Genomic DNA, 27,049 nt, shown 5'->3' on the forward strand with positions numbered 1-27,049 from the left:
CACTGATTACGCTGTGGAGATATAAATCAATCTAGAGGATTAGGATACTGGTGTTGTCTGGAGGGTTCCATTTGATTTGCTTGCCACTTGTGTTTTATTGAACTTATTTTGTGACCAGCACCTTTGGTGTGTTGCCCTGCACTTTTCTCTCTGTGACACTCTGCAGTCTGCATAAGTGCAGAGTGTGTAGAACTCATGAGGCATTCTGCTTCGGCCACAGAAGGTTGGCCTAGATGCCTTCATATTAATTCAAACCTTAATTTTCTACAATTTTGTGGTGGCATATAAATGTTCAGTAATATTCTGAAATATTTTTAGCTCCTTTGGAGCCAGTGTGCATTGTCACTACAAAAAAGGAGAAGGAGGAGACAGCATCATACGAATGGACAATTCAAGGAACATTGTTCCGGTACTTTCAAAATCTCTGTCTAGTTTCTACTTAAGTAATTGGAACAAACACAAAATTTGCACCCTAAGAATTTTACACAGGAAGCTGTTTTATACCAAAATAGACCATTGGTGCATCTAGCTCTGTATGGTCTACACAGCCGGGCAGCAGCTCCTCCAAGGTTGCAGGCCTCTGAGCCCTATCTTGGAGATGCCAGGGAGGGAACTTGGAACCATGCAGATGTTCTTCCTAGAGTGGTCTCATATATATTATAATGCTCACATATCTTCCATTCAAATTCAAACCAGGGGGGACCCTGCTCAGCAAAGGGGGCAATTCATGCTTGCTATCACAAGACCAACTCTGCCTTATCTGACTTATCAAAACTTTTGGGGTTTTCCTCATTATTTCTCAGGTGCTTCATCTGTCAAAGAACCTCCATCTTTTCTTTTGGAGTTGTTTTGGACTTCACTTTAGGTTGAAATCAAGTGACAAGCAAGAGATGTTTGGAAACACCTGAGAAATTTCACTAGTCTTGCTGAAGATTTTTCCAACCTTCCTTCAAAATTTCTTAGCTTTTTTCATTGAAGTGAAATCCCCAGATTTGCTTTAAATTGCTTTAGGTTATTTAAATATCTCCTTTATTTTATGACAATGTACAGAATGCTATTCCTGCTCAATATTTTTGAGGGTGATATTAATCAAGGGGACAGCAAAGTTAGGTAACCTTTATCATATGCGATCATTTTATATCCACAATCCTGTTGTCAGCTGGGAGCCATTCTGGCATTTAAAAAAATAATGTGTGTGAATAACCTAATTTGTCTAAAATATAGTTATTCCTCTATTTCTGCATAAGATAAATCTTTCTTGCTTTCATACACTGCTGCTCTGTATCACATTACATAAGACACATGGTGATGGAAGATGGAAAATATCCTTCAGTATTTTTTAAATAAAATTTATCTTTTGCACCAGTGATAATATATTAAAATATTCAAGTAAAGAATCTGCAAAGAAGAAGTAAAATGCTAACTTTTAGTGGACCACTGTTGTTAAAGATAATTGGATGGGATTAAAAAATGTCGATAGACATGCACATAAGCCTTCTGCACATGTACTAGGGGACTCCCTTCCTTTTCAGACTTCAGCTCCTTATTCTGTATCCGAAGTTGCTCCTGAAAGTCCACCTGTATGTTGGCAGCAGTTTCTCCCACTGCAACTGTGGGCGTTCGCTGCATGGTGCTTTAGATCTTGGCCATTGTATGGAAACTTTTGAACTATATGGTCTTCAGGAGGCATAAATAAATCTGGGTGTCTCCTCCCACCTTCCTTTGGAAAGCAGTTGTAGTGCAGTGGTAGAGCATGGCAGGTAGAAGGTCCCAGATTCAATCTCTGGAATCTCCAGTTAGAGCTGGAAAGGACCCCTGTCAGAGTCTGTTTTGGGGAGAACGAGGCCATAGCTCAGAGTATGCAGAAAACTCTACCTTTGAAACCTGGTGTCCCCTGGTAGAACTGAAAGACTCCCATCTGAAATCATGCCTAATCCAGTCAGCGTTGACTATGTAGAGCTAGATGTACCAATAGTCTGGCCCAGTATAAAGCAACTTATATTCACATGTTCAAGGAAAATAAAAAACAAAAAACAGATGTTGTTACAACCCCTGGCTACCAGTTACCTACTGGAAATGCCTGCTGCTCTTTAGAACTAATGAAATCGGAAGCTGGAGTGGACTGTGCTAATTAGAATGCAAATAGCCCTAGTATAGAGCCCTCAAGTTATTTCAGATCCTACAGTGAATGAAAAATGTTCAGCAGCATTATTTATACTGTATGGCTAGTTCTTGGCTTCACAGAACTCTTGTAATGGAAAGGACAGATTTAGCAAAACAAAAGAATCAGTAACGGAAGTAATGATTCATTTAGAATAATAAATATAGAATAAATAATATATAGATAGAATATATAGAATAATATGTTGGAAGTGAAGGACTTTGCTCTGTCTCATGTCTCAATGACAGAGGGGGACAGACTAGTGAGTCAGAGGGCTAGAGAGGTCAAGACATTGGTCATCCCTTCTCTACTGCTCTGACTCTATCCCTTTGGTATATAGATTGCTATTCTTAGGGACTTCCTGCTTGCCTGCCTGGCCACTTCCTCTTCCCTCCCTTCCCTTCCTTCTCCCTTGCAACATACAAGCTCCTCTCTCCCTGCACCATGTGTGCAGAGATTCATCCATGTGCATCCAGCTAGCTAGCTTAGATTAGAGATACTATCTCTCCACTTTACTATCTAGAATGGAGTTCACTAATAAATACTCCTTATATTGATTTGAAACTATGAACTGGCTCCAAGTTATTTTGGCTCAGGGCGGTTTACACAGAGTAATAATAAATAAATAAGATGGATCCCTGTCCCTAGAGGGCTCACAATCTAAAAAGAAACAATAAGATAGACACCAGCAACAGTCACTGGAAGTACTGTACTGGGGGTGGATAGGGCCAGTTACTCTCCCCCTGCTAAATAAAGAGAATCACCACATTAAAAGGTGCCTCTTTGCCAAGTTAGCAGGGGTTAGAAGGGTATCTCTTCTACCAGAAGGGTATTAGAAAGATATCTCTTCTACCTGAAGGGTATTACCCTTCTTCCAGAAGGGTATTAGAAGGGTATCTCTTACCAGAGAGAATTCCCAACATAATACATAGATAAATATAGAATAATAGAAAGGGAGTGCTTTCTGTTTGATAGTTTAACCTAATGGTAGAAGGATTTGGTCTCCTGAGCCACCAAAGCCTTTGGTCAAACAAAGTTCTTCTGTCTGGCTGAGTTGGTGCATTGGAATTCTCACCCTCAGTTGGCCCTTGTCTTTTCTTGGCCTCCCCAATACAATATTTAAGCCCTAACGGAACCCATGTCATTATACAAGGAGGAAAGTTGGGGTGAGGGCTGCTGCTTGGGTTTGCTGGTTCTGATGGTTTCACCCCCTCTTACCAGTGGCTTTTCTAGGTGGTATGATGCAACTGAAGCCCTAATTGCGCTATGCTGCCTTCTCCCTCCTTTTATATCCCACAGCTCATATTCTCGTGCTGTCATTTTAAAATGTCTCTCTCTCTGTGTGTGCTTGTTTCCTCCAAGATCACCCCTAATACCATGATGGTGGTGGAGGGGGGGGGAAGAGTAGTCCCTGACCACTGGAGGGTGCAAGGCAGTCCCAAGAGCCTGCTTTGGGGGCAACGATTCTCACATTCTCACCTACAACCGATGACCACCCCCAGGGGTCCACTTGCCCTTGGAAGGGATCCAATTTCTCCGCTTCACTTCCCTTTCCCAGCCAGACCACCTGGTCATATAACTTTCCCTTAGTCTCTTCCTGAGATCCCTGTTCAGCCTAAGCAGCTGATGCTCCCACTGCCGCTGTTGCTGCTAAATAGGGGTGCATATTGATTCACGGGTGAATTGATTCTATTTGAATCATGTCAATTTGAGTGATTCTACCTTGAATCGAATAGCCGTTGGTCTCAATGGCAGTTTTCAAGATCGAATCAACCTTGATTCAAATCGATTCGATGGCTCGAGTTGACAATTTGCCTTTGTAACACATTCTGTTTGTTTTTCTGACTTCCGATTGGCTGGTGATCTCCTTGCTTCTTGGTTGGCTAGTTATGATTCAGATCAGTTGTTGGCATGGGCAACTGTGCCCTCATTGGCTGGGGGAAGGGATGAGGAAGTGGGGAGGCAGAAGGAGGAAGTTTCAAAATGTATATATGGGGACTTGCTGAGGCAGCCTGGCATTGCCTATTCTGCCTTTGGAAGACGACTGCTGTGGTTAGGGTGTGGAATTCAAACTGCTGTTGCCTGCTCACAGAGGATTCTTGATGAAATCATTCTGCTGAATCACTGACTCTGAGCTTAGATCACTGCAGCACACTGCCTGGGTGCCTGGCCTGCTGTGCCAGGTCTGTCATGTGGACTGCTGGAGAGATAGAGCCTATGCATATCTGTCTTGCCGCTGCCCCCTCACAGCAGTAACAACTGCTGTTTCATGTTAAAAATAACAAGTGAGTTAACTAGGTGTTGTGGTTTTTTATATTTTCCTTTTCTGCTGGCTTTCCCCCAGCCCAGCTTTTTATTTTCTGATTGTTTGGGGCGGCTGGGTGCCTGCTTTGTGGTGCCCAGCTACATCCTCCTCTCCCCGGCTGTCAAGTGCCAGTTTGTGCTGCTTGGCCTGATTGTTGGCAACTCCTGGTCAGACTCCTGCTGAAGACTGGCGAAAGGAGAAGACTTCAGATTGGTGAGCTCCGCTTACCCCCGCCCCCCTTGCTTAGTTTAGAGTTAGCTTCTTGTTTCTTTTGAATAGGGCGTAGTTTGGGGGAGGGAATCTTAGGCTGGTACTAGGACTGTCAGGAGAGTTGGGAGGGTAACTAAGGGAGGCCACAGTAATCCTCTTCCCCCTCTCCCCTTAGACTCACGCCATTGTTGTGGCTTGCTCCTGCCCCCCCCACCGACCACAAAAGGCCTCCACCCTGAAATAAAGCCTGCTCTTTATTTGGCACAGTGGGGAAATGACTTGATTAGCAAGCCAGAGGTTGCCGGTTTGAATCCCCGCTGGTACCTATATCGGGCAGCAGTGATATAGGAAGATGCTGACAGGCATCATTTCATACTGTGTGGGAGATGGCAATGGTAAACCCCTCCTGTATTCTACCAAAGACAGCCACAGGGCTGTGTGGTCACCAGTTGACACCAACTCGATGGCACACTTTACCTTTGCCTTTATTTGTGGGGGATCTAATTTTTCTAGCTGCTGTGTGTGTGCATTGCAGTGTTATAGCACCTTGTGTCTGGCACACATAGCAAAAACATAGAACAGCCCAGACCCCACACTCCTTAGATACCCACCTCCCCCCCAACCCCCATTAGAGTTGGGCTTCAATTAACACCCCAAATATGTCTGGAAGGGTGTGAGGAATATCTAAGAGCAGACTGCCATAGAGAGGGTGGGGTGATGCTGGCCACAGTGGGGGATGATGACAGGGTCCTACTTCCCATGTTACTCTGCCTCTGCTTTTTCGCTCTGTGTGCAGGCTCACCTACCCAGATGAACCAGCAGCATACGTGATGGTTTTGGCCAAGCAGGAGTTAGGAGGGAGGTCCTCCCCTGTTAGGAAAGATGCTCTTCTCCTGGCAACTGTGAAGGAGGTGCAGACTGCTTCAGCTGCCAGCCCAGCCAGATCGGCATCACAATCCCCCCCAATCTCCCTTAGCAGTGCAATCCCATTCTGAGATGGAGGGAAGCAGGAGGAAGTGGCGCAGCCCCTGGAAGTGGAGAGCCCCTGGTGGCGCAGTGGTAAAACTGCCGCCCTGTAACCAGAAGGTTACAAGTTCGATCCTGACCAGGGGCTCAAGGTTGACTCAGCCTTCCATCCTTCCGAGGTCGGTAAAATGAGTACCCAGAATGTTGGGGGCAATATGCTAAAAATCATTGTAAACCGCTTAGAGAGCTCCGGCTATAAAGCGGTATATAAATGTAAGTGCTATTGCTATTGCTATTGCTAAGTCATCACACTTCTCATTCCTGGACCTTCTAAGCCCAATACCCAGGGTGGTGGTGTCCCTGAGAAGGAACTAGCAGTCCCACTATCACCAAAGTGGCCATGGGCTAGTGAGCATGGTGGCAGCATGGTGTGAGATCACTTCATGCTCTGCCTTGGTGACCCTACACAGGCTGTCTGCACCCATTGCAGGGCATGGGTCAGCAGAGGCAAGGACCTCAATCATCCTGGGATGACAGTGATACTTTTGCACCTGCAATGGAATCACCCATTGCTCCTTGCTTCCAAAAGGTGCAGCATACCCTTAGCTAGTGGCAGCAAAGCAGCTGCTCTTGCTCCTGCTCCCAAGCAGGAGAAGTTGACTGCGTGATGGGTGCAGTTGTTGGGCAAGCAGTCTGATCGCCCAAAATCACATCTCATAATCTGCACCACTGGGGAGATGATGACTTTGGACAATCAGCCATTCCAGATGGTGGAGAACACTGGCTTCCACCAGCTGCTCCAGCTTCTTGCCCGTGACTACAAGATCCCCTGACACACCACCTTCAGCAAGGCATGTGGTGTCTCCTCGTACCATGCATGCAAGGAGGCTGTGTTGGGGATGTTGCATGCAGCAGGGCCTGACACTAGTCTACCCTTCACTACGTATCTATGGACCAGCCACAGTGATCTGCACACTTCCTTCCTGTCTCTCAGTGTGCACCCTTGGGGCAGGAGAGAGAGGGGACATCTGGTGCTAGTGGCATGGTCAGAACCTCCCATGAAGCAAAGCCCCAGTGGGTAGTTGTGTATGTAGAGGCTATGGACACAGATCATACATCAGATGAGCTGTCAGTGGTCATAGAACAACAGTGGATGCTTGGCTTTCTGGGGAGTCAACCCTCCAGTGAGGCAAGCAAAGTCAATTTGTACACATCCATTGTGTGGCGCACACTTTAAACCTGGTTGTGCAGGTTGTGCTTGGCCTCAAGCAGGCAAAGGCCTGGTGTGATAGGGGACTCCCACACACAGGCCCTGTTGCTCTTGTGGAGAAGTGCCATAAGATAGCTGGCCATTTCCACCCAAGTGAAAAGGCTAGGCGCATACTCAAGGAGAGGCAGCTTGAGCTGGGCCTGCCTGAACACCTGATCCTACAGGATGTTCCTACCCGGTGGAACTCTACCTTTCTCTTGTCTAGCACCTGGAGGAGCAAGAGGTGGTTCCTAGAGTGCTTCCTTGGTGCCTTGCCAGGAGGGTGGGAAAAGCCTACCAAGCCCTGCAGTGGTACTGAGCAGTCTGTTCTGTGGTATCTGCAGGAGCCAGTGTCAGGCCGAGAGACGGAGCCAAGCCAGTTTTGGGCAATGCATCACCATGTCTGGCTGGACTTGGTAATAGTTGCTGGATGGTTCCTCTTGTGCCTGCTGACCAGTGTCTGAAGCAAGAGGTTGTTCTCCATGGCTGGGGACATGATGATACCTCATCGCTCATGGTTAGATGCTGAGTTGGTCGAGCAGTTGGTCTTCCTGAAGGCCAGCCTCCCCCTGCTGGGCTATCCCAAGCTGGCCGTAGAGGCGGGTGAGTGACTCGTGGTCACTACCACCCACTTACTGCAACAACAACCACTGGCAGCTCACCCTGCGTGGGTCTCTGTTTTTGAAAAGCTTCAGCCAGTGCTTGGCTCCCAGCCTGGCCAGGAACACGTCTCTCTGCTTTTGCAAGCAGAGAAAGGCACTCCTGGCTTCACTGCAAGAGCAGCGCCTGCCAAAATTTACTTGCAAATGGAGCACGTGGCCCCGTTTGTTAAAGTGGCCATACCCCCTGCATCTGATGTAAGACGCAGGGAGCATGGCTTTGGCGGGGGTGGGGTGGGCTGGTGGCGGTGGGCAGGGCAGGGGCTGTCGGCATCCTCGCTCCAACACTGCACCACATATGGCGATGGATGCTAGGTTACATAGCATTAAAAAGGAATTAGGCAAATTCGTCGATCTATCAATGGCTTTGGCCCTGGTTGTTTCTTTTTTTTAAAAGGAACCATTATATAGCTCTGATGTCAGTGCCAGAGATGAATATCGGATTACTATCTTCCTCATGCCTTGCCGGGGGACCTTCTTGGGGACACTTTGCTGGTCACTGTTGGAGACAGAGTTCATATTGGATCCACTGTTGAGGGAAGCAATTCTTTAAAAAAATAAAATTGAAAGGTATGGAGGCAGATAAATAGCTGAAAACAGGACAAGAAGTTCACTTTTGAAATATTTTAAAATGCTTTAAGAATTCTCCATTCCAAAGAAAGAACATTGCTGAAGAGTATTTTGGGATGTCTGTTCTTGTTATGCTGTAAAATGACTGATTTTCTGTTTGACAGCCTTTAAAACTGAATATTACAAAGCCAAATCTTGAGACTCAAGAGAGGGACTTCATTTGTGCCTACAGCTGATGTCTGACCTTTGCTCACTGGAATTGGAAAGTAACTGCTCCCCCTCAGGTATGCTTTGGTTTGCTTTCTCCAGTCATTTGAAATTATGGCATGGGAAGTCAGTGGGAATGTGACAAATTTAAGATACCATGCTGTGAGACAGCTTCCTTGGCTTAAAGTGAGAACTGAGATAATAACATTTATGAGAAAGATGTATCTGCTTTAGATATAGGCAAGAATTATTTGGCAGAGTAAAAAAAAAAAAAAAAAAAGCTCCAACAGCAGACTGACATCAATTGGACACCAAAGGAAAATTGAATTTTATTTATTTATGTCTCAAATCTCTAGACCACCCCAAACTTCTGTCTCTAGGCAGTTTACAACAACATAAAACAACTTAAAATGAAAACCTTAAAACAATTTAAAACCACAGTCAAATTAAACTTGGGTTAAAAAAAAGAGTCTTAGGGACTTTTAAAAGTTGTCAGATATGGCAAGGCTCTTGTTTCAGGGAGAGCAGAGAGTGCATTCCACATTATTGGGGTAGCAACAGAGAAGGCCTATCCCTGCTTAGCCACCAGATGAGCTAGTGGCAACTGCAGACAAAATTATCTGGATGCTCTCAATGGGCAGTGGGGCTCATGGCGAAGAAGATGTTATCTTAAATACCCATGACCTAAGCCATTTAGCACTTTATAGGTTATAACCAGCAGTTTGTATTTTACCTGGGAACCTATGGCAGCCAGTGTAGCTCTTTTAGTATAGGAGTAATATGGTCTTTCTGAGTTAACCCAGAGACCAACCTGGGTGCTGGATTCTGAACCAACTGCAGCTTCCGGACTGCTTACAAAGCCAAGGCAACCCCAAATAGAGTGTGTTGCAGTATGGAGGTTACCAGCATATGTACCACTGTTCTGAGGTAGTTTATTTCAGGAAATAGGTGCAGCTGGTGTATCAGGTTTGGATCCAGAAGCAATCCTAGACTGCCTGCCTGTTCCTTCTGGGGAACTTTGACCCCATCCAGAACCGGCAAATCAAAATCATCTACCGAGTTTCGACCCCGCACAATCAGTATCTCCATCTTATTTGGATTCAGTCTCAGTTTTTTATCCTTCATCCAGCCCATCACTCTCTCCAGGCAGATGTCCCCAGATTATGCCTTCTCTTGATGATGCTGACATGGAGAAATAGATTTGGGTGTCATCAACATACTGATAACACCCTGTACCAAATCTCCTGATGATCTCTCCCAACAGTTTTATGTAGATGTTAAAAAACATTGGAGCCAATATGGAGCCCTGGGGGACACCATGTAAAAGTTCAGATTTTGAAGAGCAACAGCCTCCAAGAGACACCGTCTGGAATCTGCCGGAGAAGTAGGAGCGGAAACACTGCAAATCAGTGCCTCCCACTCCCAACCCCCTCAGATGCTCCAGAAGGATACTATAGTCAATAATATTGAAAGCTGCTGAGAGATCCAAAAGGACCAACAGAGTCACACACTCTCTATGTCAATTCCTACTTGGAGATCATCCATCAGGCCAACCAAGGCAGTCTCCCCACCCACTGCCTGTTGGAGGTAATTACTTATATAGCAGAGTATTTCAGGAGCTAGCTCACTCCCATTATAACAGAAGTTCAGTCTCAGGGGCAACAGCTTGTAAATGATAAGCATGGAGATTAATGTAAGGTTAAACTAATCTATTTTATTCAGAAGTACATGATGATAGGAAAAGACCTATATCTAACAGTTGGCTACATGTTGGTCAGAGAGAGACCTATAGAAGCATGGTGCTCAGAGAGAGAGCTAGAAGCATTCTGGGAAGAAGAAGAAGAAGGAGGAGGAGGAGGACGAGGAGGAGGACGAGGAGGACGAGGTGGTGGTCACACCCAGGAAGTTCCTGAGTACATTCCATCCATAGAGGGATCATAGAGGCAGAGATAAACAGGAAAGAGAAGGAGACCCTGAGGCTATTCCCACAATCAGATGAAATTGGGCTAGGGGAGCCTAGCCCGATTTCACCTGACTGTGAGAACCACTGGGCTCGCAAGCGAGCCCAGTGGCCTCCAAGCGGTTAACCCACTAAACCATCCCTGCCCTAAAATCAGGTTTGCGGAGCGAGTGCTCCCCAACCCCCCCTTTTAATCATGTGTTGCTGTGGCGTGGCTCCATGCCATGGCAACTCACGAGTAGACCCCTGACCGGGAGGCTTAAAAGCAGCCTCCTGGCTCAGGGGTCTCTGCAGCATGCCCTGAGCACCCGCGCAGGGCATGCTGGAGTTTCTGGGGGCTGCGTGGCCCTTGATCCTCCCAGCCCCTGCCAGCTCCATTACACAGCCGGCAGTCGTGTGGGTGGCCGTTTCGGAGCAGACTGCCTGCTCGTGTGCAGGGAGAGTGGGCTAAGCCCGCTCTCCCTGCTAACCCTCTCCAGGCGGCTCCCACTGATTGTGGGAACCACCTCCCTAACTATCTATCCCTACTCCCAATGCCCCTAGTGGTAATTAGGGTTACTGGTGCAAAAGGTCGAAGCTATCTGGAGCTGGATCTCCAATACTGCCAGTCTGAAAGCCGGTTTGAAATGGGTGTAGATAATCAGTTTCCTCCCTGGAGCTGGGAGGCAATATTGTCTCTTACCTTGCCCAACCACAGAAGGTTGGAGACAGGCCTAAAGTTCCTTAACTCTAAGGGATCCAATGCAGGCTTCTTCAGAAGAGGTCTAATGATTGCAGGAATCATTAAGGCAGGAAGGCATCCCACCTTCCCTCAGAGAAGCATTTATAACATCTACTAGGCAACATCTACTACATCAACCCCCCTGCCAGGTAGTATAAGCCATGCCAGACAAGAATCAAGAGAACAGGTTGTAGGCCTACTATTCCAAGCAGCTTATCCACATCATCAGAAGTCACAAACTGAAACTGATCCAGCCTAACCACGTAAGAGGAGTTGCTGGTCACCTCTGCATTAATTGTGGGGTCTGAGTCCAAGGTGGCCCGAATATGAGCTGTTGTTGAATATCAAGGTACACCAACTTTCTCTGTGGTGGGACCAGGTTCATGTTTTTAGGTTTCTCCCTTCAGATAAAAAGGGGAGCTAATAGCGCAGAGGGATCCCAACAGCACTCTGAAAGGAGGAACACTCTGCAACAAGATGTGATGTAAATATCTCTTTGTACGTCCACCTTTTAAAAAATGCCAGCTGCCAGGATGTGTGTATTGCTGATCTGCATTTGGGACAATGGGAAGAGTGGATGTGTTTGTGTGTGTTTTAACCTGGATCAGCAGCCCCCATAGCTATTTAAGAAAGAAAGAAAAGATGTAAAGACAATGACACGTTTAACATTAACAGGCTATTTATATTTTGTAATACAATTTAAAATTTGGTTTTGTCTATGGATCCAATGGGTTCTTGATCTAATGGGATAAAGAAAAATTACACAATGTTGTGGATATATCTATGTTTATAATTATCCTATTGTTTTTGTTTGAACTGATGGATTAAGTGCCGTCAAGTTGGTGTCGACTCTTAGTGACCACATAGATCCATTCTCTCCAGGATGATCTGTCTGCAACTTGGCCTTTAAGGTCCATCGAATGTTTGTAGCATGTGTAAATTTGATAATTTATAATGGATCTTTTTTGTGTTATTTTAATTGTATATCTGTTTATGGAAAATACATGATTTTTTAAAAACTGAAAGAAAAAACCAAACATCACCACACATTAACATCTATTTTGGCCCTCAGAGTGCTGTTGGAATCACTGTGGTTTATTAGCTGCCCTTTCTACCCACATGTGACACCTTTGTGTCATTTCAGGATGGCAGACCCTAGTTAAGGATCTGAGAGGCCTAGAGGCTGAATGTTCATTTGAGGATCCCCACCTTCTCTTAAGAAGTTATACATATAACTTCTTAAAAAGTTACATTTGAATTTAATGTAGCAATATATTATATTTTATGTTGCAAAGCTTCAAATGAGCTATCACTGATAGTAATGGAGAACTTCAACTACCATGATAATCTGTTTAGAGACAAACTCTAAGCAATGGATCTCCCAACAGATTCCTCTTTAAGAAAGTGGAGAAAGAATGGGAGAATTAGCTATGCTTGATCCTAATAGCAAAGAGTTGGTTAATGTGGGTGAAGGAAAATGACCATGTAATGCTGGAATTCTTGATCTTCTGGACAGCTAAAGGCGTTAACTAGTCTGCGTGGAAGTGTGGTGGTAACCACCCTTCATGACTATGCTTGGCTCAAAGTGTGTGTGTGGGGGAATTAGCTTCAAATGGGTGCTGGCCAGCCCACAGCTATATTCACCTTAAAGAACTTTGGGAAAGTTGGTCACAGTGCAAGGATGCATTGGAAAGGACAAAGGAGAGTAGACATGTGCCTTGAAAACAAAGAGTTGCTTTATTGAGTGGTACAGAAAGTGAAAAGAGGGTGGATGAACAAGAGGAACCTCGCTAACAACAGTCTTCCAATAAGGGGGTTTACAGAATCACTGAAGATGGCTCAGATAGCTCCTAAAGCACATTCACCATGTCATAGCACAGGGAAAGGGGAACAAGGGCTTGAGGGAGGAAAGAGAAAGAATAAAGCAATTTTTCATAGCTACCTGCTCTAGCTAAATCCCCCTCTGACTCGAATAATTTAGAAATTGCCTCTTTCCTGAAGGGACTACCTTAAATCGTGGGTGGGTCACATACCCTCTGTACACTGCAGAAAGAACCCTTCTTGATAAGTCCAATGTTTCTTTCTCTCTACCCTGTAGGAGAGGGTATCCTTTAAGATGGGACATAACAGAGCAGTAAAAAAGGAGAGCAGGAAGGTTTATGATTGAATCGCTTCTTGCAAGACAGTGCAACCAAAGGCCACTTGAGTGGACCGAAAGATATTGATCTTGTAGTGCTTAATGAAAGGCATGATTGAAGAGCAGGTGGTAGCTCTGCGAATATCAGCCATAGCTGCACTGGTTGAGAATGCTATAGAAGTGATTGCACTCTGGGTGGAATGAACTGTCAGTTTAGCTGGAGATCTCAGTGAGAGGGCCTTGCATGCCAAGGTTATGGTAGCCTTGATCCATCAAGCCAGAGTTACCTTAGACACTTTGGTGCCCAGAGTGGCTGGATGAAGACACAAATAAAGTATCCAACCTCCTGATGTCTTTCATACACCAAAAGTAAATCTTTAGAGCAAGGTGGATGTCTAAGTTGTGCCATAGCTTCTCTTGAGGGGGGAGTCAGATTAGGGCAGAATAACAGTAAAATAATGTCTTAGTTCCTATGAAAGGTAGAGATGACCTTAGAAATAAATGTGGGATCTGTTTTGACTATATAAATAAGTATATAAATAAACATAGATATATAGATATATACTACATTGTGTAATTTTTCTGTATCCCATTAGATCATCATCATCATCATCCACTTTATTACGGCCAATGGTCAAAGTATCCCATTAGATCAAGAACCCATTGGTGGGGTAAAATGTTTGTTATAAACTGGACTGTTAGAATGAAATAATGTATGTACAATATTGTATTTATAACTTTATGTAATACTTTATTATTTACTATTTACATATTTATGATTCTGTATTTGAAGTTTATATATTCATAGATCGTATACAACTATTTATATATTACATAATGCCTAATACTGAATAGTGTGTGTGTGTGTGTGTGTGTGTGTGTGTGTGTGTGTGTGTGTGTAAATAACTGAATTCACTTGGAAAGTAGAGCACTTCTTTTGCACATGGGATCCTCTTGTCACATTTCATCAATGAAAATAAATACTAAATACCAAGTTAAAATATTTGGCGAAGCCAGTGAATATCCTTTGCTGCTGGCATGATGCATCATAATCCATCCTTCTCATCCAGTTACATTGTCTGGCAATCTATTGGTCTATCTGGGAAACCACAGTATCTCCAAAGTGTTGCAGAATGTGAGCTGCCTGCATGGTTTCAGAACAAACACCAGAGAAAGGTGTTTACTTGTGAGACAAACAAAAGAGGCACTTAGAGAGCAGTATAGAACTTGCTGACTCACACAGGAACAGGAAGGAGAACAGAAACTCCTTGCTAGCCCAACCCTCTGGCTCCATAGCAGATTACATGCAAACTATACACAGTAAGTTAGGCTGCAGCTGTTGCATATCCCAACACCCCTTCTCAACAGCTGAAGTATTAGCCCACTGTTCATTACCCTTGACATCTTACAATGCCTCTCTCTGACCAAAGGCTTTGTAAGACTGTCTGCCATCATGTTCTTCTCAGTTGGACAATACTGCAGGTTTCTTAAGTCCTTGTTCCTGTATGTCTTTCAGGAAGTGATATTTCACATCCATATGCTTGGTTCTAGAGTTCACTCTCTCAGTTTGTGCAAGTGCAATACACCCTTGATTATCTTCCAAGATTTGTGTGGCTTCTCTTGGACATTGACCCAAGTCTGTCAATAGTTATTGTAGCCATATTACTTCTTGACTAGCTTGTGTAGCTGCAATGTGTTCTGCTTCCATAGAAAAAAGTGCTACTGAAGCTTTTTTCCTGCTGGCCCAAATGATGAGTCCCCCTTCAAGAAAAAAACAGATCACCGCTGGTAGATTTTCTATCAGAACTGTCTCCAGCTCATATATTTCGTTAGGTTGTGTTCAGAAGTGGCTGGAAGTCGTAGCTTAGGTATAAAGTTCCTTTTAGGTAACATATAACCCTTTTCACTGCATTCTAGTCCTTCTGACTTGGTGCGGAGACCTTCTTGCATAAGATTCCAGTTGCTGCTGCAATGTCAAATCATGTGACAGAGGCGATGTATAACAATTTCCCAATTACTTCTCTGTATTGTTGGTTGTTTGGCAACAATGTAGTCTGTCCTTTGCTCTCCTTTAAGTAACTGGTTTCCATAGGAGTACTTACTACCTTTAGTCACCTTAAATGGCGCAGCGGGGAAATGCTTGACTAACAAGCAGAAGGTTGCCTGTTCAAATCCCCCTCTGGTGCTAAAAGGCATCATCTCATACTGCGCGGGAGGAGACAATGGTAATCTACCAAATGGTATTCTACCTGTATTCTACCAAAAAAACCACCACAGGGAGTCAAAGTTTACCTTAAAGGTGCCGCTGTTGGTGGCTGCAGCTGCGGTGGCCATGGGAGTCGGCAGGGGTGGCTGCAGCCATCTCCCCCCGCCCCCGCTGGAGCAGGGAGGCCCGTTTGGGGCCTCTGTGCATGCCTGGAGGTTAATTAAATGCCTGTGGGCTTCTCAGAGGCATCTGGTGGGCCACTGTGTGAAAAAGGGTGCTGGACTAGATCGGCTTGGGCCTGATCCAGCAGGGTTGTTCTTATAAGATAATTTGGTGCCTGAAGTGAGGCACAAATGCCACCCCTCCTTGTGCCCTGTTCTTCATCCTCTGTTGTAGCCAGCCAGCAGATCAACAAATAGCCATGCCTCTCAATGATGAGGCTATTTTACTGACCGCCAAGCACGTGCAGAGGCCCGAAATGGGTCCAAACCAGGCTTGCCTGCTCTGGTGGGGGTGGGGGAACTGCCGCAGCCACTCCACTAACCCTGCAACTGCCACAGCTGGCACCGGCGCCTTTAAAGTAAACTTTGATTCCCTTCCCACCGCAACTATGTTTAACAAAGCCCCCTTGTCACCCCCTTTACTGTTCAAGGGGAAACCTTACCGGATTCCCCTTTACCAGTGAGTTTCAAGCCGCCTTGTACCAAACTGGGCCTGGATCGGCTTGACTTTAATCCCTTCAAGCTGAATGGTTCAAAGTTGAGCCAGCTCGCACACCCCTACACAGGCAAAAGGTGAGGGCATTTCCTCTCTCTTGCTTCCTTGCAACTGGTATTTAGAGGCATCTTGCCTCTGAGGTTGGAGGTGGCCTATAGCCACCAGGCTAATAGCCATAGATAGACCATAAGGCTGTTCTCACGAGCATCCCAACCCAGGCTAGGGCGGGCCAGCCTGGCTTGGGCTGCTTGTGTGGAGTGCTGGGATCGATCCTGATCTCAGCGCTGCCCTCATGGGTAGCCCTACTTTATACCTCAGCCTTTAGCCAGGGTTTAAGTGCACAAGTTGCCAGGAACAGCATGGCACGTATGGGCACCCCATCCAGGCATTCCACGCATGCCTGGTGATTGTCTCAGGGAAAGGTAAGCTTGGTCTTCCCTCCCCCCCACACCTTCCCTGCATGCCACAAGTGGTCATGTGCATGACCTCCTTGAGTAGCTGCTGCTAGTAACAGAAGTAGTTCTGACATAAATTGGGGAAGCTGGTTTTGTTCCAGAAAGCCCTTGGTTGCAAACTGCTTCTGTGGGCCTTCAGGCATCTGAAACAGCAGTTTTAGCCACATGTGAGAGTTCAGTATGTGCTATGATGGCCCTTAAAGCCCTTGGTTTTGTGTCCCACCCAATAATATTTACCCTTTTAAATAGATCTGAAAAGAACACTAAAATGCCTGTTCAGTCTTTAGTAGGATCTCTAGAATGCTTCACTTAGCTTGTCAAGCATCTAAATGTTCCATCCTTGCCACAAGGTTGTAGTCATTCATTATTAGTGAATATACCTTCCGAGTCACCATTAGCATTTCATTTTTCCTGTACAGAAGACCTTCTCATAGGGAATATGCCTCTGTTGTTTTGGGACCTGAAAGAAAATGATGGGAACAGCACAATTTGTGACAGTTCAGTAAGGAATTGCTTGGAATGGCAATCTTTGCTGGAAGCAAAGATCATCTTGGCATGGGAAAGCTTCTTGTACGTGCAAAATGTAAGACTCTTGACACATTTTTGTAGAACAACATGAAAAAGAAATTAAGGAGTGTAAGAGGGGTAACCAACTTGAAAAGCTGGAAAGCAGACGCTTTATATAAGTGATTCTCTATTGGCACCTTCTCTCAGTAACAACAGCAAATGGTTGCTAAGAACTGCGTCAACTATTTCCTTTCCGCATTGTATTTGTCTGCAATGAATAGCTTTCTTCTTTGGGTTGGTTTTTTTTTTAATGCTACGTTCCCAACAATGTAGTGTTTTTTAAAAGAAGGAATTGTTTCTTCTTTTTTTGCAAGGATAAACAACTTGGAAAAAGTACCTAACCCTATTCACGTATTCATTTCCACATTCCTACAATGAGTGTACTGTGTACACAAATACAGATCTGTATTCAGGTACAGTTATTCACATGCTATGTTGAACACAGGTACAGTAGTACACTTTCTGTCTGTACCATGCATTTGAGGGGCCTGTACTTAGATTTGCTTTTTTAATGAATACAGGTACATTCACACAAAAACATGTATGGGGACTTCTCTTACAACATAGGAACATAGGAAGCTGCCATATACTGAGTCAGACAATTGGTCCATCTAGCTCAGTATTATCTACATAGACTGGCAGCGGCTTCTCCAAGGTTGCAGGCAGGAATCTCTCTCAGCCCTATCTTGGAGATGCCAGGGAGGGAACTAGGAACCTAGATGTTCTTCCCATAATGAGAACATAATGAGGCTGTTCTCACACGCAGCTAATGAAGCCAAGCTTCGTCTTGCCCATGCATGAGAACCTTTGGGATCACATCCGATCCCAGTGGCGCCTCGGCAGCAAACCCACCAGCCAGCCACACTCTTAAATGGGGTTAAGAGAGCTAGCACTCTCTTAGCCCCATTTTTGGTTCGTCTACTTGTAGCTGGGGCTGAGAGACTGTGGCGCTCTAGGCTGGCATCAGGTGAATCCCCATAATGCACCACACACTCATGCAGTGCATTATGGGAGTTCCGGGGGTTGGGATTAAGCATCAGGGATTAAGTGCCCCTGACCCGTCACACTGCCAGTGGCTGCAGGCAATCATTTGGTCGGACGATCTGCCTATCCAGGGAGAGCAGAGGGATCAGGATCATCTGCAGGGAGGTAAGTGCAAGCAGTCTTCCTCTCCTCGAACCCTTTCTTTCGGAACATGAGAAAGAGCTCAATGTCTAAATAAGGCTCCTATATACACTCATTTTTATGAGTGTTGAACATGTTCAACATATGAACATTTTGAACATATGAGTGTTGAACATTGAGGAGGAGATCTGGTCTTGTCGTAGCAAGCATGGCTTGTCCCCTTAGCTAATCAGGGTCCACCCTGGTTGCCTTTGAATGGGAGACTAGAAGTGTGAGCACTGTAAGATATTCCCCTCAGGGAATGGAGCCACTCTGGGAAGAGTAGAAGGTTCCAAGTTCCCTCCCTGGCATCTCCAAGATAGGGCTGAGAGAGATTCCTGCCTGCAACCTTGGAGAAGCCACTGCCAGTCTGTGAAGACAATACTGAGCTAGATAGACCAATGGTCTGTCTCAGTATATGGCAGCTTCCTATGTTCCTATGTGTGAATAGGGGTTCTGTATTTTATTATTTCTGGTCAGTGACTGTAATAAAGGATGGTGATGTAGTATCAATATACTCAGTAGCAGTATCTTCAATGTTTCCTGTAGTTTTTAGGGGTAAATGAGCAATTATCAGAAAGTACAGATATGCTCAGTATGTGTTGCATGTGTTAGGGCTGCAGATTCTAACTTCTAACCAAGATCAATTGTTACCTGTCTTGAAAAACTTGTACTCAGAAGGTTTTCATTCTTCAGGGAATAACACTTCTTATTAACAAGTTAAAATGTGGCAGCTGTTATTGCGCAGTGATATCAACATGCCACAACTCCTCTGTGTACATTAAACAAACAAGCTCTGATGGGCTTTGGCAGTGCCATCCAAAAATTCATTGTAGGAAAAATCTGACTCTTTCACTTCCACTTTCAGTATCTTATATATAGGTGTAAACAAGCCTAAGATAGATTTATCTGCAGGGAAAATGTGAAGATGAAGAAACCATTTTCTTCACCCACTGGGAGCTTGTATTCATTCCCTCTGATTATGGGGCTGTTGAACATGGAGTTTTTGAGCTGATCAATACTTTGAAAATTCAAGCAGACTCTTTTTTTTATCTTCCTTGCTGAGACTCATAAAAGATTCATTTTTTGGCCAACACCTGTGACAAATCAATGGTTAAGGTAATGAGAACTTATTCTTTGACAGATCATGTTATTAGAAGGGTGAGATGTGGGAGTTTTATGAGCTCATTTCTATTGAACTGAGAGTTGCATGCTATGAAATATTAGTGGCATGTATGTGGATTTAGATTATGTACATAGTCCTAGTGGACAGAGAAGAAATGTTTAATGTCTGTATGTTCCTTTAGTATCAGCCCTTTGGGGTTTGGGTTGTTTGTCACTGTATGAAATATACTACTACTAGAGGTAGATTCCTTGTTGTAGTTATAGCTTAGTCAATTTACACGCTCAATTCTGAGAAAATATAAGCTAACCTTGAGAAGATGGATCTATCTGAGAAGCAAAAGTCAGCATTCAAGGCAGGTATTTAAAAGTGGGGAGATGTGGTTAAGGCCAGATGTGCACATTGTTTCTTTAGTCTTCCCAGAACTCAGCAGCAATGATGAGATTTTTCTAGCTGGAACCACTACTTTCTTTTAATGTTATAGTCTGTTCCATTAATTTCAGCAGAGTCATATTGGAATGTGTGTCCTGTTAACAGACTGAGCCAATGGGCCACAAGGGATATGTGCCCGGTTCTTGTCAAGACCAGGGAGATTTCCAGATTACATGCTGCAGTGGGGTAAAATTCTTTGGCTTGGCAAGATGGTATTGAAAACGATCCTCACAATCTCAAACTCCGACAAAGAAAAAATACAGCTATTTCCCCACAATGGCCTTGCCACATTGTAGCACTACATTGCAAAGGTAAAATCTGAAAGAAGGCATTGGAAATGTGAATGGCACCTTGCTGTCAGCGCAGGGACTGTGGTGTCACAACACAGGAGGTACGGAAGCACACTTAGGAGATCAACAGTCACCCCGTGGTAGGGTTTAATCTGGAAAGTGCCCTGGGGAAAAATTGCCTAGACAGCAACCTCTGCTCTATGACCACCAGCAGGATTAACAGCATGAACACATATAGTCTACTTCAATACCGTATTACAAACCAAAAAAGGATGTATTCGTATCATAGTGGCTGTGATCTAATACTCTTAAGTTTTTGAATATGGAAACGGAGAAGTCAGTTGTCAAATGCTATAATTTTGATGGCTGACCACCCTATCAGTCAAATGTGCTATATTCATATTGGAAAATATTATTTATGAATGGAAGTTCAGGGAGGAAGGAGAGGGCCTGGCCCTGAATGTGTGTTTTATACACACATTTATTTACCATAAGAACTCGAGACAGCCATAGCACAGCAAAGAACAGCCTTTGATTCTGTGGCAAATCAAAATCGTGGTTCACACTCCTGAGAAGATCACAATAGGGCTAGTATAATACGACTATAAAATTGTGCCTTAAAATCTTACCTAAATATGCTATTATTTTTCATTGATGTATCTTATTTGTTTTCAATGCAGTGTATTTTCTTTCTGAAAATTTTCACTGTTCCTTCCTAAGGTTTACTTGTTCATTTTAGTCTTGTAACAAAATCAGTGTGGGTGCATAATAAATTTCAATCATTTCTTCCCATCAAATTTTGCTTTTTCCTTGTATTTCTTGATTATTATTTTTTAACAAGATGTTAGGATTTTTGCCTTGATTTGACAAAGAAATTCTCTCCTGGATCAAATAACTTGATTTGGTAAGCAATTCTGATGAAATACAAATAATGGCACAGCGGGAAATGATTGACTAGCAAGCTAGAGATTGCCGGTTCAAATCACCACTGGGATGTTTCCCAAACTATGAGAAACACATGTATCGGGCATTAGCGATATAGGAAGATGCTGAAAGGCATCATCTCATACTACATGGGAGATGGCAATGGTAAACCCCTCCTGTATTCTACCAGACAACCACATGGCTCTGTGGTCGCCAGGAGCGGACACCAATTCAATGGCACACTTTACCTTATAAATTATTTAAACAGTACTTGATCAAGTGGAAAGGTTGAGGTTGCTATAATGATGATAATTTGTGGTTAGAAACCACAGATTGTCAAAGGTTTCAGTCTGCTAGATGTTGTGAACATGTAACAACAATCTGGTCCCTATACCAAAGGCTTTATAGCCTTGAAATAAGTCAAGAGAAGACAGGTGGGTGCAATGGACTGACAAGAAGAATTCAAAGAAGTGACGGGAAAAGGCTGGGCAGTGTGACAGGGAATATTTTCCACACACCAGCTGCCTTTTTTACATCACGGTATAGCTGCAATTCTCTAAATGGGTGGTGGGTTTCTCATATAATATATGAACAGCTATGAAGGGCCAATTCCATGCTAGGGGAAGGGGATTGAAAATAAAACTGCTAATATTATAATGCCCATATACAAAACTATGATGCAGCCACATGTGGAGTATTGCGTACAATTCTGGTCACCACATCTAAAAAAGGACATTGTAGAACTGGAAAAGGTACAGAAGAGTGCAACCAAGATGATCAGGGGCCTAGAGCACCTTTCTTATGAGGCAAGGCTACAGCAACTGGGGCTATTTAGTTTAGAAAAAAAATGACTGCGGGGAGACATGATAGAGGTCTATAAAATCATGCATGGTGTGTTGAAAGTGGATAGAGAGAAATTCTTCTGCCTCTCACATAACACTAGAACCAGAGGTCATCCTATGAAGTGGATTGCCAGGAAATTCAGGAACAGCAAACAGAGGTAATTTTTCATGCAATGCATAATCAACTTGTGGAATTCTCTGCCACAAGATGTGGTGACAGCCAGCAACCTGGATGGCTTTAACCTGGATTGGATAACTTCATGGAGGAGAGGTCTATCAACGGCTACTAGTCAGAGGGCTATAGGCCACCTCCAGCCTCAAAAGCAGGATGCCTCTGAGTACCAGTTGCAGGGGAGTAACAGCAGGAGAGAGGGCATGCCCTTAACTCCTGCCTGTGGCTTCCAGGGGCATCTGTTGGGCCACTGTATGAAACAGGATGCTGGACTAGATGGGCCTTGAGCCTGATCCAGCAGGGCTGTTCTTATGTTCTTATGTTCTAAGGGAGAAATGAATGCCTTCCTGATCAATCCAAGTTAACTTGGTTTATTTTTATTTATTGTTTTATTTATTGTTAAAATTATACCCCACCTTTCATTAAGAAAATCCCAAGGCGGCTCAGAAGATTCTGCCATTCTGTTAAGAATCCTCCATAGAACCCATTAAGCCTGACTTAAAATCCACATCATCAGAATTAGGGAGGAACTAGATGTGTATTGATTGATTGATTGATTGATTGATTTTGCATTTATATACTGCTTTTCAGGTGAACCTCCCAAAGCGGTTTACAAAAAACATAAATAAAGAACACTGTATCAAGCCACATGTTTATATCTTTGCATGGGCCTTAGTTTCACTTCTTTCATCTCCCCTCTCCTCAGAGCCAGAGGCTCCTTGGTCATTTTGTGGTGGCAGTTGGGGAGGGAGGGGCCACTTCCGCTGGAACAAAGGAGCTGGATGGTGGCAGCTCCCTGGTCTGTCTGTCTCTCTCATCTCTTCTCCCCTCAGAGGAAGAGGGTCGCTCTGTGGTGGCTGTTGGAGGAGGGAGGGGCCACCAGCTAGGACATGGTAGCTGGATGGTGGCAGCTCCCCAGTCTGTGTCTCTCTCTCCTCTCCTCCCCTCAGAGCAAGAAGTTTCACTGTGAGCAAGAAGTTTCATTGTGAGGGAAACGTGGGATTCTCAACCTTTCCAACATAATGCTAATGCAGGGGTTATGGGGCAGTGGCAAGGGGAGAACTGGTGGTCAGTAAGAGAATGCTTAAGCTTTCCTCCTCTCACCCTGGACCTAGACTGAAGGCACATGATGACCAACCGTGCTGGAGCTAGCAGGTTGAGATCTGGCCAGTGCCTGGATAGGAGACTGCCTATCCAATGTACACTGCCTTGAATTCCACCGTAGAAGAAAAGTGAAGTAGAGTATACATGTAATACATAAATGCAGGGACACTTGCTGGAGAGAACTCCCTCCCTCAGGGTTGAGAAATGCTTAGCCCTTCTCTGTTCTCAATGCTCCACAGCAAATCTTCTCCTAACGAGCCTTTGCTGGGCTTTGAAGGCAGAAATGAGCACTGCTGGGGGCAAAAGAGCAGAGGCGTAACTAGGGAAAACGGTGCCCGGGGCAAGCACTGAAATGGCACCCCCCCCCCGCGCGCCACCCCGCCACCCCCCCCCCCAACATACTACATTATACTTAGGTTTTTCCTCACAAGCGCCCGCCGCTGCCAAGCCAGGCCACTGACTGGCCACCAGGCGCCAGCAAAGCAATGGGGGGGGCGCAGGCGGCGCGGAAGGGACCGCTCGTGGGGAAGGGGGCACCGACGCGCTCCCTTGACTGCTGCAGCGCTGCTGCACTGAGCAGGAAACATTTGTATTAACAAAAAAAAATTTAAAAAATTAAAAAAATTTGGTCATGGCGGCGCCCCCCATGTGACCAGAAAAGATGGCGCCCGGGGCACGTGCCCCCCCTGCCCCCCCTATAGTTACGCCTCTGCAAAAGAGCCTGGGGGCATTTGCAGGCAAGCATTGGCAGAGAGGAGTTTGAGAGGATTTTAGCCCCCATCTGTCCCATCCTCTCAACTTCCAGTATAAGATGCCCCCCTGCTCCCCGTTATTTGACATATGTGGGTTGAGAATCACACATCAAGGTGGGTGAGAGACAAGCAAAAGTCAAATTGCATTGCTTCTCTTGCAATTCCTCAGATATTTCAGATGAACAGGACCCTCCAAATATGCCTAGACATTTCACGGTAGGTTATTTCTCCACTTTCCCCCACCTCCCTCACTTCCCTCCTCATCTGCTCTGTAGCTCTGACTTGGCTGAATCCTCTCTCGCCCAGCTACAGTATTGCAGTGAACGGGGCGGGGGGATGACTGGTTGCATTTAAAACCAAGTATAAATCATATGCTGAAATGACATATTAGTATGTTTGGAGCAGCATTCCTAAGGTTCAAAGTTGCATAACTTCCACTTGACTAGGTAGAAGGCAGATTTTAATAACAGAGTTCCTAGCATGTAGGAAGGAGAGAAAATCTGCCGGAAGAGCATCATTTTCTGCTCAGTCAGCACCAGCTCAGACATCATTTGCTCCATCAACTGCCACATCCTTTCTCCACCCATCATTTCCCAGCCATGACTGCATCAGCACTCAGCTTTGTAATTCATGATTCCATGGCCATCATTTATGAGAAACAGGGATGCTAGATGCATTGCTTCTGACTGCTTGATGTTTGTGAACTGGACTGAACACTTTCAGATAGAAAAAGCAGCCAATTCATGGTCAATCAGCATCTTTCATATTGTTCCGCATAACAGACAATCATACAAATACAATTTAAAGTTAATAAAGACAGTTAAATAGAAAGCATGGCATTCAAACAAAATATAATCATGCTCAGAAAAAGCCCCTCTCTCAAATGAATTACAACCCATTGTATATTTTAATTACTGAATTTTAAAAGAATCAAAAGCTTTATATTATAATTTTGTCAATGCCATGTATTGGCTTCCAGAAACAACCACCCCCCCCACACACACTCACCGCCCACGTCTGTATTGTCCATTTTAAGAGAATTAGGGGGAAATAGCTGAAGACAAGTATCTAATCCTGCACAGGCATTATGCCTGCTGTGTACAGCATATCTATGATGGGGGGAATTGTGAGTATGCTGACTAGTCGTGCCCCTGTACCATGATTGCTAGTCCTCACATATTTGGTGGTTGTCTGCAGAAGCAAGAACTGAATACAGGGAGAGGTCTTTTTTCTTGCAATTTAGAATCGTGGTTGCCAAGGGTTCTAGATTGTGGGGATACTAGATCTCCATTTTCACGTGGGGAGACACTTCTTTGAAAGAGGATCTAATGGAAAATTGCATCCCCTGTCTAAAAGTGCCAACTTACTTCTGAGAAAGAAAGTAGTTCTGTAATCTCCTTTCTGGGGTAGCAAATTTTTATACAGAGCACAATTTTTTATGTGAGGTCCATTTCAACAAGTGATTTCCACTCCAGTCCTGTTCAGACATGCTGTACATGTGTGCAGATGTCTGCCACAAGTTCATACTTTTGCGTTAACTACTGTTCATGCATTCATTTCAAAAGTGAACCTGGGTACAGGTTCCCTCAAAGGCAAGGTACAGATAGAAATTGTGTAACTATATGTGCGTTGGACACAATGTGTGAATAACCGCACATGTGTACAGATCTGTATGTGTGTACACTGTACAAAGATTATGCATGTGCTGAACATAACATGTGAAAGAGGGCTTCCCATCCTGTGGCAACTCTGACCATGCAATCCCATTAGAGGGCTGTGCCATCTCAGGTAGTCTACGTTTGAATTTGGATCAATAAGTGCTTCTGCTTCATGTTCATGTACTCTGTGCTCTTTATGCACAGAGTACACAGTCATCTTCACAAACCTTTAGGTTTAAAACTTTTGTTACTGAAACCAAGCTGAAGGAGATACAAAGATGTTTCTTTAAATAAGGCAGCCTTATACACATGGTATCAAGCTCCAAAAGACAGTCTCAATGTCTGATATGCTTCTTTTAAATATTTGTGGCAGGGATTTTTGCCTGTCAGCTTGAACTCAGACTAGCTACCCCAATTCCTGGATTCTAACCTCTCCTTGGATGCTTTCACAGTTTGTTCTAAGTTTCTTAAACATGTTTCTTTGGGATTATATTAACAAATCAACAGGTTTGTTAATATCATCCCAAATGTTCTGCTGAAGCATGAAATGGATTGAGGGGCACTATGTCTAATCATGGAGAGAGGGCATTCAATAGGTTTGTTGATAAAATTGGAGTCCTTTTATGAAACCCATTTAAGCCAAAAGTGTCTGTGTGTATGGGGAACTTTTTACTGCCTCATAAATGATGCATATTAGTTTTAATATGAATAAAAGATACCAACCTTCTGAGACAAATAGATATTAGGCTATAATCAATCATTTATGTCATTTGATCAAGCACCGGCTACCACTAGGAAATTAGGCCCTAAAGCTTTTCCTTTGGTTTGGGTGCTTTGGGGTACAAATTTAGTCTTGTAGCTTAGACGGCTGGATACTTAGGGCAAACAATTGTGAACCATTAAAAATGATGCATTAATGATGAACAGTTTATATACATCTGGGATAGCAAAAGGCCATGGTGCTTTTTCTTGAAGCGATATGGAGATCTGGATGGCTGAAAAAGTCTACCACAATGCTGGAGTTATGTTAAACTGCATGATCATGGCATAGTAATCATCTGTGGCAAGGTTATATGAGAGCATAGGTAAAGATAAATTGATTTAGTTTTCTGTTAGGGCAGGGCCATGTATTTTAAAATAGCTCTTTAAATCATAGGCATTTGGGCAATAGAACAGAGGAAAATAAATATACAGTAGATTAGCTGTTTTGGAGAATTTGTAAGGAAATGGTACTTAAACTTGTCTGCAGCTGAGCAAAATTGTTTGAACAATAATCAGAATGTGTTTCTCTGTAAGACTGTACTTGAAGCAGTCCCTCCTTGAAGTATTACATGCATTTCAGCACTGGAAACAAAACACCAGATTACATCTGAAAGGCTGCAATGAGCAGAGGTTAAGCTCCTGCCGTTTCCCATTCATGTTGCAATTGTGGTCATGAGAACAGATTGATGAAAGCAAGGAGTGAAGGTTATCTTTCTTAGCTCCCACAGTGCACCTC

The 27,049-nt window shown here is 44.2% G+C and overlaps 1 long non-coding RNA gene across 2 annotated transcripts in view; it reads left to right on the forward strand.

The window, feature by feature from the left end:
• The first annotated feature begins 4,123 nt into the window (after positions 1-4,123).
• Positions 4,124-27,049, forward strand: part of LOC128351122 (uncharacterized) — a 42,310-nt gene continuing 19,384 nt past the window's right edge. The window contains exons 1-3 of one of the 2 annotated variants that reach the window (XR_008319596.1): positions 4,124-4,679; positions 8,285-8,404; positions 13,742-14,051. This is a non-coding gene — a long non-coding RNA (uncharacterized LOC128351122). Of the gene's footprint in view, positions 4,680-8,284; positions 8,405-13,741; positions 14,052-27,049 lie in introns of those variants that run through there. The other variant, XR_008319597.1, reaches the window with a different exon arrangement.

This window comes from Hemicordylus capensis, chromosome 3, assembly GCF_027244095.1.
Source record: "Hemicordylus capensis ecotype Gifberg chromosome 3, rHemCap1.1.pri, whole genome shotgun sequence".
Classification (NCBI taxonomy): domain Eukaryota; kingdom Metazoa; phylum Chordata; class Lepidosauria; order Squamata; family Cordylidae; genus Hemicordylus; species Hemicordylus capensis.